A 14,652-nucleotide genomic window follows, 5' to 3' on the forward strand; every position below is an offset into this window, starting at 1 on the left:
TTCAATAGAGAAAGGGAGAGCTGATCTTAGTTTTGCCCTTAGTTCTGTTTCCTTCCATCTCTAGGTCTATCTGCTGTAGGGTCGATTGTATACAACTGTGGAAAGTATGGGAGGAAGAGTCTGCTTTTTTCCATATTGTTTTTCAATCACATCTGTATACTTCTCTGTATATGCGAAACATATATTTACTAGGGAATGTGTGGGCTGAAGATAAGGGTTTCCAAAGGGTGTCATTAATGCAATCTGCAAAATCTACAGTGAGAACTTCTACCCAGGCCCTTCAGTATTATCTGATTGATAATCCCAGTACATCTTAACGTCACAACTTTCAGAGTAAATCTGTTATTTTGCCTGGAAAACACATAGGAGAGTTATCGGACAAGAGAGGATTTAACACTTAACAATAGTGATAAGAGGGGAAACAGCATTTGAGTGCAGAAGAAAATTGTTTTCTGTTACAGCATTAAGCTGAAAGTGCATCATGGTCTTAAATTTTAACAGAAATCTTTAATGAAGGACATCGCTGGCACTATAATCCTTCGGTTTGATAGCCACAGACTGACTTGCACTGTATGTTGCACTTTTTTTTTTTTTTTTTTTAGTTTGCAAATTCTCAAATTGAAAATCTTTCAGCAACATGCACTTGCTCTTCAAGTCTCATCTTGTCTCACAAGTATGAATGTTACAATTAACAATTCAGAGCTCTTTATACGTTAGGAACTGTACATATAAATTAATTCAAGCAAAATGTAATTTATAAGAATAATAACATGCTTTCCAAGTGTTTCCTGTGTTAATCATGGTGAAGACAGTTACTATAGTACCACTGCTGGATTTTATTGTAAATAAAGTAATTCAGTGGTACATGTTCTCTTCAGAGTGTTCCTGTTTGTTTAAAAGAAGTGAAGGATGCCAGTAGGAGACAGTAAGACAACCTTCTGTTTTCTGTTGAGTGAATTCTATGCTTAGTAACATTTTGATACAAAAGCAATAGATCAGTGTTTATTTTCAGGAAAAGGTTCTGAACTTTGCTATTTGTCAATGGATATTTCTAGAATTTACGTGCATATAAGAAGCAAAAATAATAAAGCATGTGTACCAAATTTTCCGACAAAATAAATATTAGACCCAGTACAAATAGTTCACCTAAGTTATTAACTGTGTGGTAAATAAATGCATTGAAGTTTGCTTACTACTGTTTACTCAAGGCATTTTGCTGCCATGAGGCTAGATGTACCACCGAGACTTCCAATTAAATGTCACTGAGGAGCCTGTAAAAAGGTTTGACTCCAAAAACACACACAGGAGTCACTGGGCAGTTTTATTGGTAAATGGGGTTGCAACTTGATTACAAATTTCCAAAACCAGATTCCTGATATACTAAAAAGGATTCAGAGTAGTTTGTGCACATCAGTCTTGAAGGATGTGTTAAGGCCTTTGTAGCACCTTTAAAGCAGCAAACACACCCTCCTTACTAAACAGGTACTTCCATAGGTGAAAACTTTACTCACTGAGTTGCTTGAGATGAGAATAACATTCATGATGTAGCTGCCATGCCCTAGATTCTTATAATTCAGAGGGATTCTACTTCGGTTGGGTTTTGCTCTTTTTCTGTTGGTCCATCTCCATCCTCCTGTGTTAATTGCCTTCATTCTGTTTTCCTGCTGGATGTTGCATTGATATATCTGCTTTCATGCTTTGGACCATCATTTAATTCAGCCTGTCATTTACATTACTAGTGAGTTACGTTAAACCTTTTATTGAATGTCTACTATCAGCTCTTTCTCATAGTTGAATTGTTAATAAGTTACTATCAATAAACTAGATCCAGAGGTATTTGTCGCTGTATTAAAGGAATTTTTACATGACTGAAGAAACTCCCTTCAATTTCTTACTAATCTCTGACCTGGCACACACTGAAACTGCGGTCAAAATAGAGACGAAACACCTTGACCTGGCTCTTCAGGCTCCTGGAAGAACTCGGAAGCAGATGGGAGCTGGCATAAGAGGATAGGTGGGGAGTCTCCCTGTGGAGAATGGAGGGTTGAAGAACTGTGCAAAACCAGCTTTCAGCCAGTGGATGAGACAGAGCTTCTGGCATGATATAGCTTCCAGCATAAGTATAAGTGGGTTAGTTTTTAGCACAAGCCCAGCTATGCAGAAGATTTTCCTCCATCCAGTGGGTTATCTTCCTCATATGTTGTTTTTCTGTACTCTTTATATAAACCATTTTATAAAATTTACAGATTTGAAATGGAGGCAAAAGGTGAAGTTGACCTTATTTCCAGGTTAATAAAGCTGTCTGCTTGAGGTTTTGGTCCAGACTCTTAAAATGTTAAAATTCACCTGATTTGTTAATGAGTAGCATCACAGCCTTTGTTTTCTTTCTCATTGTGTGCAGTGTTCATTAGAGTGAAGTAGGAGAAAGCAATAAAAACACAAGTGGCCTTTTTGGCACCTGGGTTACATGTGAAAAAGAACTGCTAAATCATTTCAGCTCCAAGTGTTAATTACTTTGCTGCACATTAGCACATTAAATGTGTAGCAAAAATGTTTCTTTTTAGCTGCTGTGTGTGTATGATGTAGTTTGCCAAGTGTTTCTTGTTGAATTATGTGAGTTTTCTTTTTGTAGTCAAATTTTATTTAATCTTATGTACCAGGGGTCTCCAGTGGAAATGTGTCTTGAGCTGAGCCCTTAATGCGTACTTAATTTCAATATGTGAAGAAGAGCTTTCACAAAATCCAACTGGAAGAATTCTTTAGGGTCAAGTGAAGTCTTTTAATTCATAGGAAAAATATCTCTTGGTATGGAAATTCCTGAAAGCCATTTTAGGAGGATGCAGGGGCAATCCTGCTTCATACTGAAGTGGGGACTTAGAGCTGATTGTCAGATTCAAGTTCATGTGACTGCAGCATCTCATTATATGTATGTGTGTGTGTGTATATATATATATATATGTATTTTTTTTATATAATTCCTAACAGTGATCCTATGTAAGGTCCTGTTTTGTACCTTAGTTATTGTCTAGCATTTGTAGAGCCTTAATTTTCCTTCTGCATAAAATCAAAGGTGGATCTTTTCATTCCTGTAATAATGCAATTCACATCTGTATGAAATATCTCTTAAGGCTCATGTGACAAAAGAGGCAATCACAGATAAAAGAAAATGGATAGACTGTAAAATGGCTCCTAGATAGAAGAAAAGTAATTTTCTGAGATTCATAAATTGATCTCTAATTCACAAATAATGCAGTATGTATTTAGGTTGCTATAAAGAGTAATTACTGAATACAGAGTTCAGAATTCATAAAGCAAAAGCATATCTGGAATTGTTGAGTAAAGATGAACTATAAAAATACATACTTCTAATATTTAACTACTTTCCTTCATAAATCACTTGCTAATAAATGCAAAACAAAGGGGCATCAGAAGAAAAATCACTTTTTTAAGGAAAATAACTTTCAAAACCACTTTTGTCTACCAGAAATTCTTCTGCAAATAGTGCATATAAAGTCTCTTTTATATACTGAAAAAAACCCACCTCAGACTGCCTTTCCTTCTCTTTCTTCTGTTGTCAATTAGAAACAAGAATCAACGAAACTGGATAGATTGAAGATAGGCTGTTAGTCCAATCTTGATGTAACTTAATAGTGAAATTTTCATTAGATTCCTTAAATATGAAGGCACCTGCAGAACTGTTAACAGATGTATTGCAACAAACGTAAGATGGAACAAAGGCTCTTGGAAAGCTAGTGTGTTGTAAGATCCAGCTAGTACAGCTCTTCAGAAATGAAATTCTATGTGTTTTACCAAAACCCTGCAAGAAAAAAATTTCAGTGGGATTGAGTGCGCCCTCAGCAAGTTTGCCGATGACACCAAGCTGTGTGGTCCGGTTGATACGCTGGAGGGAAGGGATGCCATCCAGAGGGACCTTGACACGCTTGTGAGGTGGGCTGATGCCAACCTTACGAAGTTCAACCATGACAAGTGCAAGGTCCTACACCTGGGTCGGAGCAATCCCAGGCACAGCTACAGATTGGGCAAAGAAGAGATTCAGAGTGGCCCTGCGGAGGACTTGGGGGTGCTGGTCAATGAGAAAATGAACATGGGCCAGCAGTGTGCGCTCGCAGCCCAGAAAGCCAACCGTATCCTGGGCTGCATCAAAAGGAGCGTGACCAGCAGGTCGAAGGAGGTGATCCTGCCCCTCTACTCTGCTCTTGTGAGACCTCACCTGGAGCATTGTGTGCAGTTCTGGTGTCCTCAACATAAAAAGGACATGGAACTGCTGGAACAAGTCCAGAGGAGGCCACGAGGATGATCAGGGGACTGGAGCACCTCCCGTATGAAGACAGGCTGAGGAAGTTGGGGCTGTTCAGCCTGGAGAAGAGAAGGCTGCATGGAGACCTCATAGCAGCCTTCCAGTACCTGAAGGAGGCCTATAGGGATGCTGGGGAGGGACTCTTCATTAGGGACTGTAGTGACAGGACAAGGGGTAACGGGTTAAAACTTAAACAGGGGAAGTTTAGATTGGATATAAGGAGGAAATTCTTTCCTGTTAGGGTGGTGAGACACTGGAATGGGCTGCCCAGGGAAGTTGTGAGTGCTTCATCCCTGGCGGTGTTCAAGGCCAGGTTGGATGAAGCCTTGTGTGGGATGGTTTAGTGTGAGGTGTCCCTGTCCATGGCAGGGGGGTTGGAACTGGATGGTCTTGAGGTCCTTTCCAACCCTAACTATTCTATGATTCTATGATTCTAAAAACACAGGCCTATATATCATTCTGGCTGCTAGTAGATGTGATTGTAAAGCCCTGGTTCAGTTCTGTTTTAAAGCAGCTTTGGAATTTCTCCTGTTATTGTTGTGGTTTAAGCCCAGCTGGTAACTAAGAACCATGAAGCCGTTCGCTCACTTCCTCCTTTTCTCCCACTCTGGGTGGGATGGAAGGGTGTAAACACCATGGGTTGAGATAAGAGCAGTCCAGGTGAGTGTAATATAAAATTATGACTAATAATAATAATGATAAAGGAAATAACAGGGGAGATATATAAAACTAAAAAGGGAAAGGAGAGAAAACCAAACCAATAAACACAAGTGATGCACAATACAATTGCTCTGCCCCCACTGACTGATGCCCGACCCAAGCAGCGGTCTGGCTCCTCTGGCTGACTGCCTCCAGTTTATGTACTGGGCATGATGTGCTGCCGTATGGAATACCTCTTTGGCTAGTTTGGGTCAGGTGTCCTGTCTCTGCTGCCTCCTGGCTTCATGTGCCCCTCCGCACTGGCAAAGCTTGAGACTGAAAAGTCACTGATCAGGGTAAGTGCTACTCAGCGACAGCTAAAACATCAGTGTGTTATCAGTATTGTTCTCAGATATACCTGAAAGACAGCACTGCAGCAGCTACTAGGAAGGAGAAAAATAACTGCTACAGCTGAACCCAGGACAGTCATGAAAATTGTTTTATTTAGGTAGAAAGCACATGGAAACTCATTCTCAAGTGTTTGAAGAGAGCTTCTTAACTAAGCTTTGATTGTTGATTTTACTGGCATTGAAGTTAATATAAGCTTCATTGGAAGCTGAAACACCTGTGCATTCATCCACAAAATATAGCACAGAAGAGGAAATGGTGCTAGTGTTAAGCATCACTGGAAAATGCAGAGGAGCAGAAACATTGTTCAAATGTAGAATACTAAGACTAAATATTTACACCTTATCAAAACTGGGTTTTAAAATTAAGCTGTTCTGATATTTAAATATTTAGCTACCCACAAGAATATTTTGACTGCTCAAAGTTGCTTAGTTGTCAGTAATTATTTACTAACCTTATCCTTCAGGCTTGATAGACATACTTGTGTCCTAGTGTCCAAAACACTCTGCCTCTACCAGAGCAATCTACTTCCAGATACAGCTAAGACAGAATGCCTTTGAAAAGTCTCAGAGGGATAGGGTGTTTCACTGGGACATGGGGAGCATGAAAAGATCAAGTATTCTCTGGTGTATTTTGATGAATCAGCTCATTTAACAACTGATGATTCTTGGTACAATTGGTTTTTTTCATGCTAACCTACTGATGGTCTCAATAGTGGTTTTATTCCAATGACGACTAGAAGACTGAGCCCCTATCAACAGCCTCTATTATTGTTGACTCTGAGTTTTCTTAATCTACACAGGTGTTATCAAAACATACTTTCCCATTTTTTTTTAGTTTCAGTATCCTTGATAGGACCTTCTGTGTCTGATGTGAGAACTCGTATGTTTTTGTTACTGGGAGGCAGCAATTTCTGAAACTCAGTCTTGTTATTACTGCTCCAACAGCTTTTGTGATGGTCAGTATTGCATGGGTGGAGTAACACAGCCATTTTCCAGACCCCATCAAGTGCACAAGGACACACGGAGTGAGTGGAAATAATAGCAGTGACCATCTGTGTTTGTTATTGTCAGTGTAGAGGCAGTGAACCTGTTCACTCTTGTGAGCCTGATACGCATCATGGCAACAGAAGAATGACTATAAGCAATGCAAGTCAAACAATATCAATGATGTATAGAAATGAAAGGAATTCTCTGTTTCTGAGCCCCAAAGATAACCTTTAAATAGCTGTTGGTACCTGGATTTTCAGGACTCTAAATTCTTCATGTTTCCCCGTCTATTCTATCTCTAGGGATGAAGCCAGGAGAAGAATCATCTGTGGAAGCCCAGTGCAGGCAGTATTAGCAAAGTTCTAGAGAGGTAAGTGGCTTTGAATTCCTTATTAAACTTGCTAGATTGTAGTGGACTAAAGCTAAATGTTAAGGCCACAAAGACAGGGTTAGGAAAAGTAGAGGCTGTATGTCAGAATAACTGCATTATTCAATGAAGTATAATTAAAAATATGTAAGCATAGGTCTGGCTTTATTTTGGCTTTCTTTTGGCTGCTTCCTGTATTTCAGAAAAAGTTAGGTTAGAGACCAACTCTGTAGCTTCTGATCCTGAATGAATTATGGTATTCAGGAAGTTACAGAAGGGTGAATTGAGAGTTGGCATCTTTTGAATTCTGTAGTCTTGATTTCTGCTTGACAGTAGCATTCCAAGTCCATGTTAAAGCTAGAGTAACATTTAGGATTAGGAATAGTAGAACTAACAGCCTAAATGACTGCTAGAAGAGAGAGATTTTGGAAGGCAAAGTAACACCTAGCACCAGGAATTTTAAATTTCTTGATCTTGATCTAATAGGGCCTTAAATTGGTAATACGTGGAGTCAGAAACAGCAGGGACAGCATAAAGTGAATGTTTACAGTATTTGTCATATTCCAAAGAAGTTAACTGAGGATTGGTAATAGGTGGTTTCCAATTGCTTAGTCTTATGAGTTAGTTGTGGTAGGCTCTTATAACTTCATTGGAGTTTCTGAGTGTCTTTGAAAGTTCTCAGCTGGAAAACAAATGCATACAGTGTTGACAGTTAACAGGTACAAATTCAACTGGCTGAAGCCCTTTTCTATTTAGACAATTGCTGATTTTTGAGCTTGTATTTGTTACAAAAGGACACTTCGAGTTATGACCTCTTTCCTGTATGAATTGTTTGTTTTTTAAGCCAGTGACAGAGTTGCATATCCAGAGGTTGTTATTTCTCATATGCTCTTAGAGCCAAATTTTATATCAAAAGTTGTGTATATTGGCTTTCAGTCTTATTTTTAGATTCCTAGTAGCATCCTATAGCCATTGTCATTGGTTTCACTTAGAAGCTTCCTCAAAGGCATGGCTTTTTGCAGGACATATTTTCAAGATAAGAGTTTCTAAGAAGTAGTAGTAGAAAGTATAAAATTCAAATTAACTGACTGCTGACTACATGGCTACTTAATAAAGAACTGTTCAGAGTTTATGTGAATCTTGTGGCGCTGTCAATGGGATTATTATTTATTGTGATGCCGTCTGAATCCTATGATGTTGAGGTACCCCCCCGTCACAGGTTGATCGTATTTGTTGACTGTTTAATTGGCGCATCTTAAATTATGTTATACAGATGTGACAACTTGAAATGTTTTGTACAAGAACGGATGCCTTGTTGCACAAAAACATGATACAGTTTTTCCATTTATGGAGGCGTTTAACAACTTAAATGGTGTTATTCTGTTAGGCTTTTCTTTTCCAAAGGAAATGGCACCTGTGGATGTCTCCAAATGTTTTTGAAATTCAGTATGTGTTTTCCTATCAATATACCAAATATTGGAAAACAACTGTGACAATTTCTGCTTCCTAGTAACTAGAATAAGCATTGGATGTGAAATTTCCTTAAGATGTACAGGGCTGGTTTTAACAGGAAAAGCTTATTCACGAGTAAACTGTTTACAGTATGTAATGGAATGAATAATATAATTCTTGTGGAAGATGGACTTTTTAGCTGCCTCTTTCACAGAAGGTAAAGAGAAACATTAAAAATACATTTACCACTGATAGGTTGAATTCATTTTAGCTGGCATAAATAGGACAGATGAGCCATTCAAATGTCTGATGAGCACTATATTATGAAATATTTATCACCTTCTCATGGTCATTGCATGAGAGGCCAATAATTTGTTTTCTCTCAGCACTGGTATTTTGTGGCGCTTATAATAAATTATACATTGCAAGCTTACATCCTTCACCCTTTTTCTATTTACCTATCTAGTCTGAGATCTCATTCATCAAAATGTAGCTGCCTCTGGGACAAAAGTGAGGCTACAAATTCATGTATTCTAAAAAATCATGAAATTTATAATGCATAATGGTTCTGGGGGCAAAATGGATAGAGAGTATCACACCAAAGAGCTGACCTTTAAAGGGAGGAAATGGAAAGAGCAGAATTTTTAGAGAAATATAAATATATGTATAGGCAGATGTTCGCCTCGGTCATGCTGTCTGATGATTTTGATTTAGGATAACACCTCTGGACAATCAAAGCTGTTCAGATTTTTGCTTATTACCAAGCTTAAGCCAGTGTCATGGATTTAGTTCTTGTTATGACCATTGAATTCCCTAAAGTGTTCTATGTCAGAGTCATATAAATTGTCTTTTATATGCTTTGCATTGATGCAGAGGATTTAATGAAGGAAATATTAGGATGAAATGAAAAATAACATTCCCAAATGATAGTTTTTAGCACTGAAGACCCTATCTCTAAATACTGTAAAGACAAGAAGCTGTATTTCAAAAACTAAAAACTTGATTCTAGGATTGCTTTAAAACATGAAGAGAATCGGCACCCTTTAAATCTCAAACATCATTCTTTTTCAATGTGGGAGAAAGAATCCTCTTATTGGTATTGCCAAATTTTAGTCAGGGTCCCCTGTTTTTCATTCTCAAGAATTCTTGCTTAGGACATTAAGACAGAACTGTGCTCCTGCACAAGAAACGGTGATGTTGTCTTGCACTGTTCGGTGTTAGAAAGTGAGTGTTTTTGTCTTGCTGCCTCCAACCAGAAATCATTTGACCTCAGTCTAGAGATAAGACCACCCCTTGCCTTTGTCAGCTTCATCAACACTCTGATTTAGTTTCCTGAACAAGTACATTATTCACTGCTCAAAAAGTCTTTAGAGATTTATCATTTCTGCAAAGTGCGTAAGCCTGTAAATTAATTTCTCATAACAAAATCATTCAAAATGATCACTCTACAGGGTTTTAAAATGACCTTCTACTTGGATGATATAGGGAAAATAAACCTGGAGCCTTTTTCAATCAATCCAATTGAAATATTGTGTACATTTTGACCATAGAGTCCCCTGGTAAGGTACAGTTTTGGAGTTTGTGCTGCCCAGAGATTTGTGAAATTTATTTTTTTTTTTTTTTTTTAATGAGAAACTTAAGCATCTTGATTCTTGTGTGTATGGAACACAGTGTTTCACTGTAACAGTGGAGGGATCAAGTTTGCATGTCTTCGAAAGCTGCACTTATATTTTAGAAATCCCAGAACTTTTAAAGGCACAGTAGACTTGATTTGTTGATCCCACATTTTAACACGTTAACAGGGCCAAATTTTAGTTCCATAATTTCAAGTTCTCTTAAGTGGGCTAAAGCACCTCCCATATGAAGACAGGCTAAGAAAGTTGGGGCTGTTCAGCCTGGAGAAGAGAAGGCTGCCTGGAGACCTCATAGCAGCCTTCCAGGACCTATAAGAATGCTGGAGAAAGGACTGTAGTGATAGGACAATGGGTAAGGGTTTAAACTTCAACAGGGGAAGTTCAGATAAGGTATAAGGGAGAAGTTCTTTATTGTGAGGGTGCTGAGGCACTGAACAGGTTGCACGAAGAAGTGGTAAATGCTCCATCCCTGGCACTGTTCAAGGCCATGTTGGACAGAGCCTTAGATGACATGGTCTAGCGTAAGGTGTCCCTGCCCATGGCAGGGGGTTGTAACTAGATGATCTTAAGGCCCTTTCCAGCCCTAACTATTCTGTGATTCTGGGCATGTGCCGATAAATCAGTGTGTGTTAGGTCTGGTAGCAACAGTGTAGCTCTGTCATGCGCTTGTGACATCTGTAGAAATCCCAGATACCACATAGTCTCCATAGGTCTAGTGTAGCCACAAGCTGGCACTTAGACGCCTAGATGATACCTGTTGAGTCAGAGAACTTTGAAATCTTAACTATGCAGTTAAAGTAAACAGACAGAGATCGTTGGTACGTGGAATTTGATCTTAAGAAGGTGTGTTTATACAGATATTAAAAACAATTTACTTGATGCAGGATTTTCCCATTTCCAGGGGAAGAAGGCTTTCAGGTTTGCAGTACCTAATCTACTGGTGTTGTCTTCAGTTTACCATTTGTCCATCATAATCCTGTGGTCCCACTGGTATAATTTGCCATTGTATAGATTTTTATTATTCTTTTCTTGGAATCATTCCCAGCATTTCCACTGAACAAAGGTTTGGTTCCTTTCATGAAAATGATGCTGGAAACATATTATGCCAAGAAATATTCCTCCTGACTGTACAGAAAGATTTTCTTAATGCTAATTCCAGAATGTAGTGACAGTTGCATTAAGATTTTTAGAAGTAAGTCTATTCTTAGGAAGAGAGCAAAGGAAAAAAATGACAAAAGTAAAAGTTGTTAGTCTTGCGTCAGGATCCCTGCATACTGAGTACTGTGTAAACACAGGGAAAGCATGTGTGTTCTTTGCATATTTTATTAGTACATAATTTAGAATCAATTTAATAACCTTCAAGGAGTTAGTGAGATCATTTGTTGCAAACAAATTATCCGGTAAAACAGCCTTTTCCCTTTAATTGCTTTTGTTTGTATATACACATGGAGATAAATACATATAGACATAACCACTAAATGTGTTTGCTATTTCTGTAGGCAAGTTATGCCATCAGCTGTTTTTAGAACTGCTCTATTTGTAGTTGATGATGTAAGGATGGGATTAGATACAAAAGAGGAACTCCACTGTCACTGACTTTCAACACTGGCTTGCCCTTTTTGCTCTCAAAACCTTTCCCTTTCTCTGTTCTGCTGTTGTTTCTGTAATCAATTACTTCTGCCTGAGTTACAATTTGGGTTCGTTTTTTGTTTGGAGCTTTTTTTTGGTTTTATTTTTACGTGTGATTTGCTTGGTTTTTTCAGGTGAATAATAAATTATGAATAATGGGTAATCACTTCTTCATAAGGAAAATTTATGGAGTTGATGAGAACTTTTGGACTTCATGAGGCAACCTGAGGTAATGTTGGCCTCATCTAAAATAGCAGGACTATTTGGTACAAGAATGTGCTCATGAACAACTTTAGCAATCATGCAATGTCATTTTATGGAGCTAGGCTTTTTTCAGTGATATCCAGTGATAGGACAAGGGGCAATGGGTGTAAACTGGAGCATAGGAAGTTCCACGTGAACATCAGGAAGAACTTCTTTACTGTAAGAGTGACAGAGCACTGGAACAGGTTGCCCAGGGGGGTTGTGGAGTCTCCTACACTGGAGATATTCAAGGCCCGCCTGGACAAGTTCCTGTGTGATGTACTGTAGGTTACCCTGCTCTTGCAGGGGGGTTGGACTAGATGATCTTTTGAGGTCCCTTCCAACCCTTGGGATTCTGTGATTCTGTGATTCTGTTGTTATAATTGAAATAACATTTTGATTAATGTTATGATAGTAATCTGTATAAATGAAAATGATTTAATCATATTCTAGAACAGTTATGTTCTCATACTTCAGTCTTTCCACACTGCACAAGGATGACATGAAAAGACATACTTTTGGTTTTATAGCCATTTTTTTCCTCAGTCTAGGTAAGATAACTTAGTTGCATAAAACAGTTTTCAGCTTTGTCATAGGAATGACATCAAAAGGTATAATAATACTTCCAAGAAACAAATGTGAACTAAAGCGTTCTCTCAACCAATTTAAGCACTTGACAAAGGGAAGAGAATACAAGTTGACAAATAAAGCCAGATGTTTGTGTATCAAAAGGTACCAATATACAACAAGGGTATTTACACCTTCAGTGATTCTAGAAGGAGTAAGCGTGGAAAGATTGTTAAATTATTTTCAGTAAAACGTTCTGTTAAAAATCAAGGCCAATAATTTATAAGACTTCTTTTAAACTTGTGGGCAACGTGTTTATATAAAAAATACCCTAGTTTCTCAATCAAATTTTGACTTCAAGTTATTTCACAACTGTCCACTCTCTTCTTGTTCTTGCAGACTACTTTAAATATATATTTCACTATAAAATTACTTAGTCACTTTCTGGCTCTCTTTTTAGGAGCTGATTTGCTGGGAGAGGGAGGGCTATAGGGGAATTCCAATCTGCTGTTCGAATTATTCTATGCAGCTGATGGCTTGATTTGAGTGACAACTAGCTTGCTATCTCCCTTATGGAGCATATCTTCAGGATTATGCAGTCTTGACAGACTTCAGTGAGAAATTGCCACAGTGCTCACTACTTCACAGGCACCTACCTACGCTGGTCCTTAAGTTTGTATTCATAACATAGTCACTTGGTCTGAAGGAGTAACCGCTCTACTTAAATACAGCCTAGTAGGCTTTTCCTTTTTACTCAGGTTACAGTGATGAAAGAGCCTTAGATTTTGTTGTCTGTTTGGTCTAATAAAATGGTTGGAAGGGGCATGGCTACTTGAACTTTCTTATTAATCCAAGCCGAAATACCAGACTGGCTGAATTTGTATGTAATGCCATATAAACTGAACTATGTTTCTTACGTACAAACCCCTGTTTTACCTAATACTTGTCACCAAACTATGGACTCTCTGATATCCAGCAAATATTTATGCCTATTTCTGCTGGTATAGAAGTTCCAAGATCTGTTTGTTCTGCAAATCCATGGGACTCATGGGGCTGGTGGTGAAGTTGTTAACAACTCAGCAGATGTGAGATTACACAGAATGCTGCTCCATGCTAGAGATATTAGAAGACATGATGGTGTTTTGATCAATAAAGACTGAATGTGGACATGAGCAAAGACTCCTAAATGACAGACTGTTTTAAAAATGTATTTCTAATTTTATATATTTCATACAAGGCTCTTTTGATAATGGACTTGATTGTCATTGTATGGATAGTGCTTACTCCTACTTTAAGGAGAATGTACTGCAACAGTGAAGCAGAACAAAAGATGCTCTTCTACAATACAGTGTAGGCTGTCTGTTAGTGAATTCAGTCTTTCATTTTGTTAATATAAATGCCTAAATACCAGCCCCCCCCCTTAAGTGATCATGTCTCTCAAAAAAGAGCGACAGAAAGCTAAAATACTCAAGAGGAGGCTAAACGTCTTCTTTCCAGTACATATGAGAGAGTATAATAAAATGAGTTTTGTGAGATGCTACCTATATGCTAGCTTAACATTTTTATACAAAAAGTGGCTTTAATTGAAAACTTTTCCTGATTTCTCTGAAAAGACTATAGTTACGATAGAATTAATATTAAATTGTTCTAGTTATAATTGATTACTCCTGTTCTGAAGCTTAAAATTTGCCAGGCTGTTTTTTGTCTATTTTCTTTAATGTCCTTTACTAACAGGTGTATGTGATGAATGCTAAGTTTTATTTTGGGATGAACCCATCAAGCCAGTCATTTCCAAGAACAGTTAATTATTTTCATGTTGTTTGTATTTAAAACTCAAATAGTTCAAAAGCATAAGCGGGCACAAAGCAAAGCCTGTTATGGTACTGTTTACCAACAGATTTATAATTACAAAATAAATTAAGCATGAAATGGAACACTTTTCCTTTTCTGCCTTAATAGTATGAAATATTTGATGTTTCTTTACAGATTACTCTGGAAAAGCTTTGAAAGTGAATAATACTGAAGGTTGTCATGGTATTTTAGCAGAACCCAAACATATCACCTTTAAAACACCCATGTCCTTTTTCCTACCGATAATCAGAATGCCCAAGGAAAGGAGAGAGGCTATTCCAGAACTCAGTCCTCCAATCACAATAATTATAGTACATAAAATAATCTCATGAGGAATGCATAATGCCAGCGTTTCTCTCTCATAAATGCCTTTATTTAAAGCTGCAATACAAAATTGTGGAATACCTTAAACAGTGTTTGAGTTGCACACTTTGAATTTGAAGGCTACGTCTAAATGCCTCTAGTCCCATGTATCTACAATTCTGATAAAGAAATTCAGATTATTCTCAGTTCATCTCCCTGTCTTTACATAAGCAATGCTGTCTGTGCAGAATA

At 37.9% G+C, this 14,652-nt stretch overlaps 1 long non-coding RNA gene across 2 annotated transcripts in view; it reads left to right on the forward strand.

Moving 5' to 3' along the window:
* LOC136020516 (uncharacterized) overlaps nt 1-14,652 on the forward strand; it is a 132,921-nt gene that overhangs the window by 74,934 nt on the left and 43,335 nt on the right. For both annotated transcript variants that reach the window (XR_010615355.1, XR_010615354.1), the window contains exon 3: nt 6,657-6,724. This is a non-coding gene — a long non-coding RNA (uncharacterized LOC136020516). The remainder of the gene's footprint in view (nt 1-6,656; nt 6,725-14,652) is intronic.

The sequence above is a fragment of the Lathamus discolor genome, chromosome 11, assembly GCF_037157495.1.
Source record: "Lathamus discolor isolate bLatDis1 chromosome 11, bLatDis1.hap1, whole genome shotgun sequence".
Classification (NCBI taxonomy): Eukaryota; Metazoa; Chordata; class Aves; order Psittaciformes; family Psittacidae; genus Lathamus; species Lathamus discolor.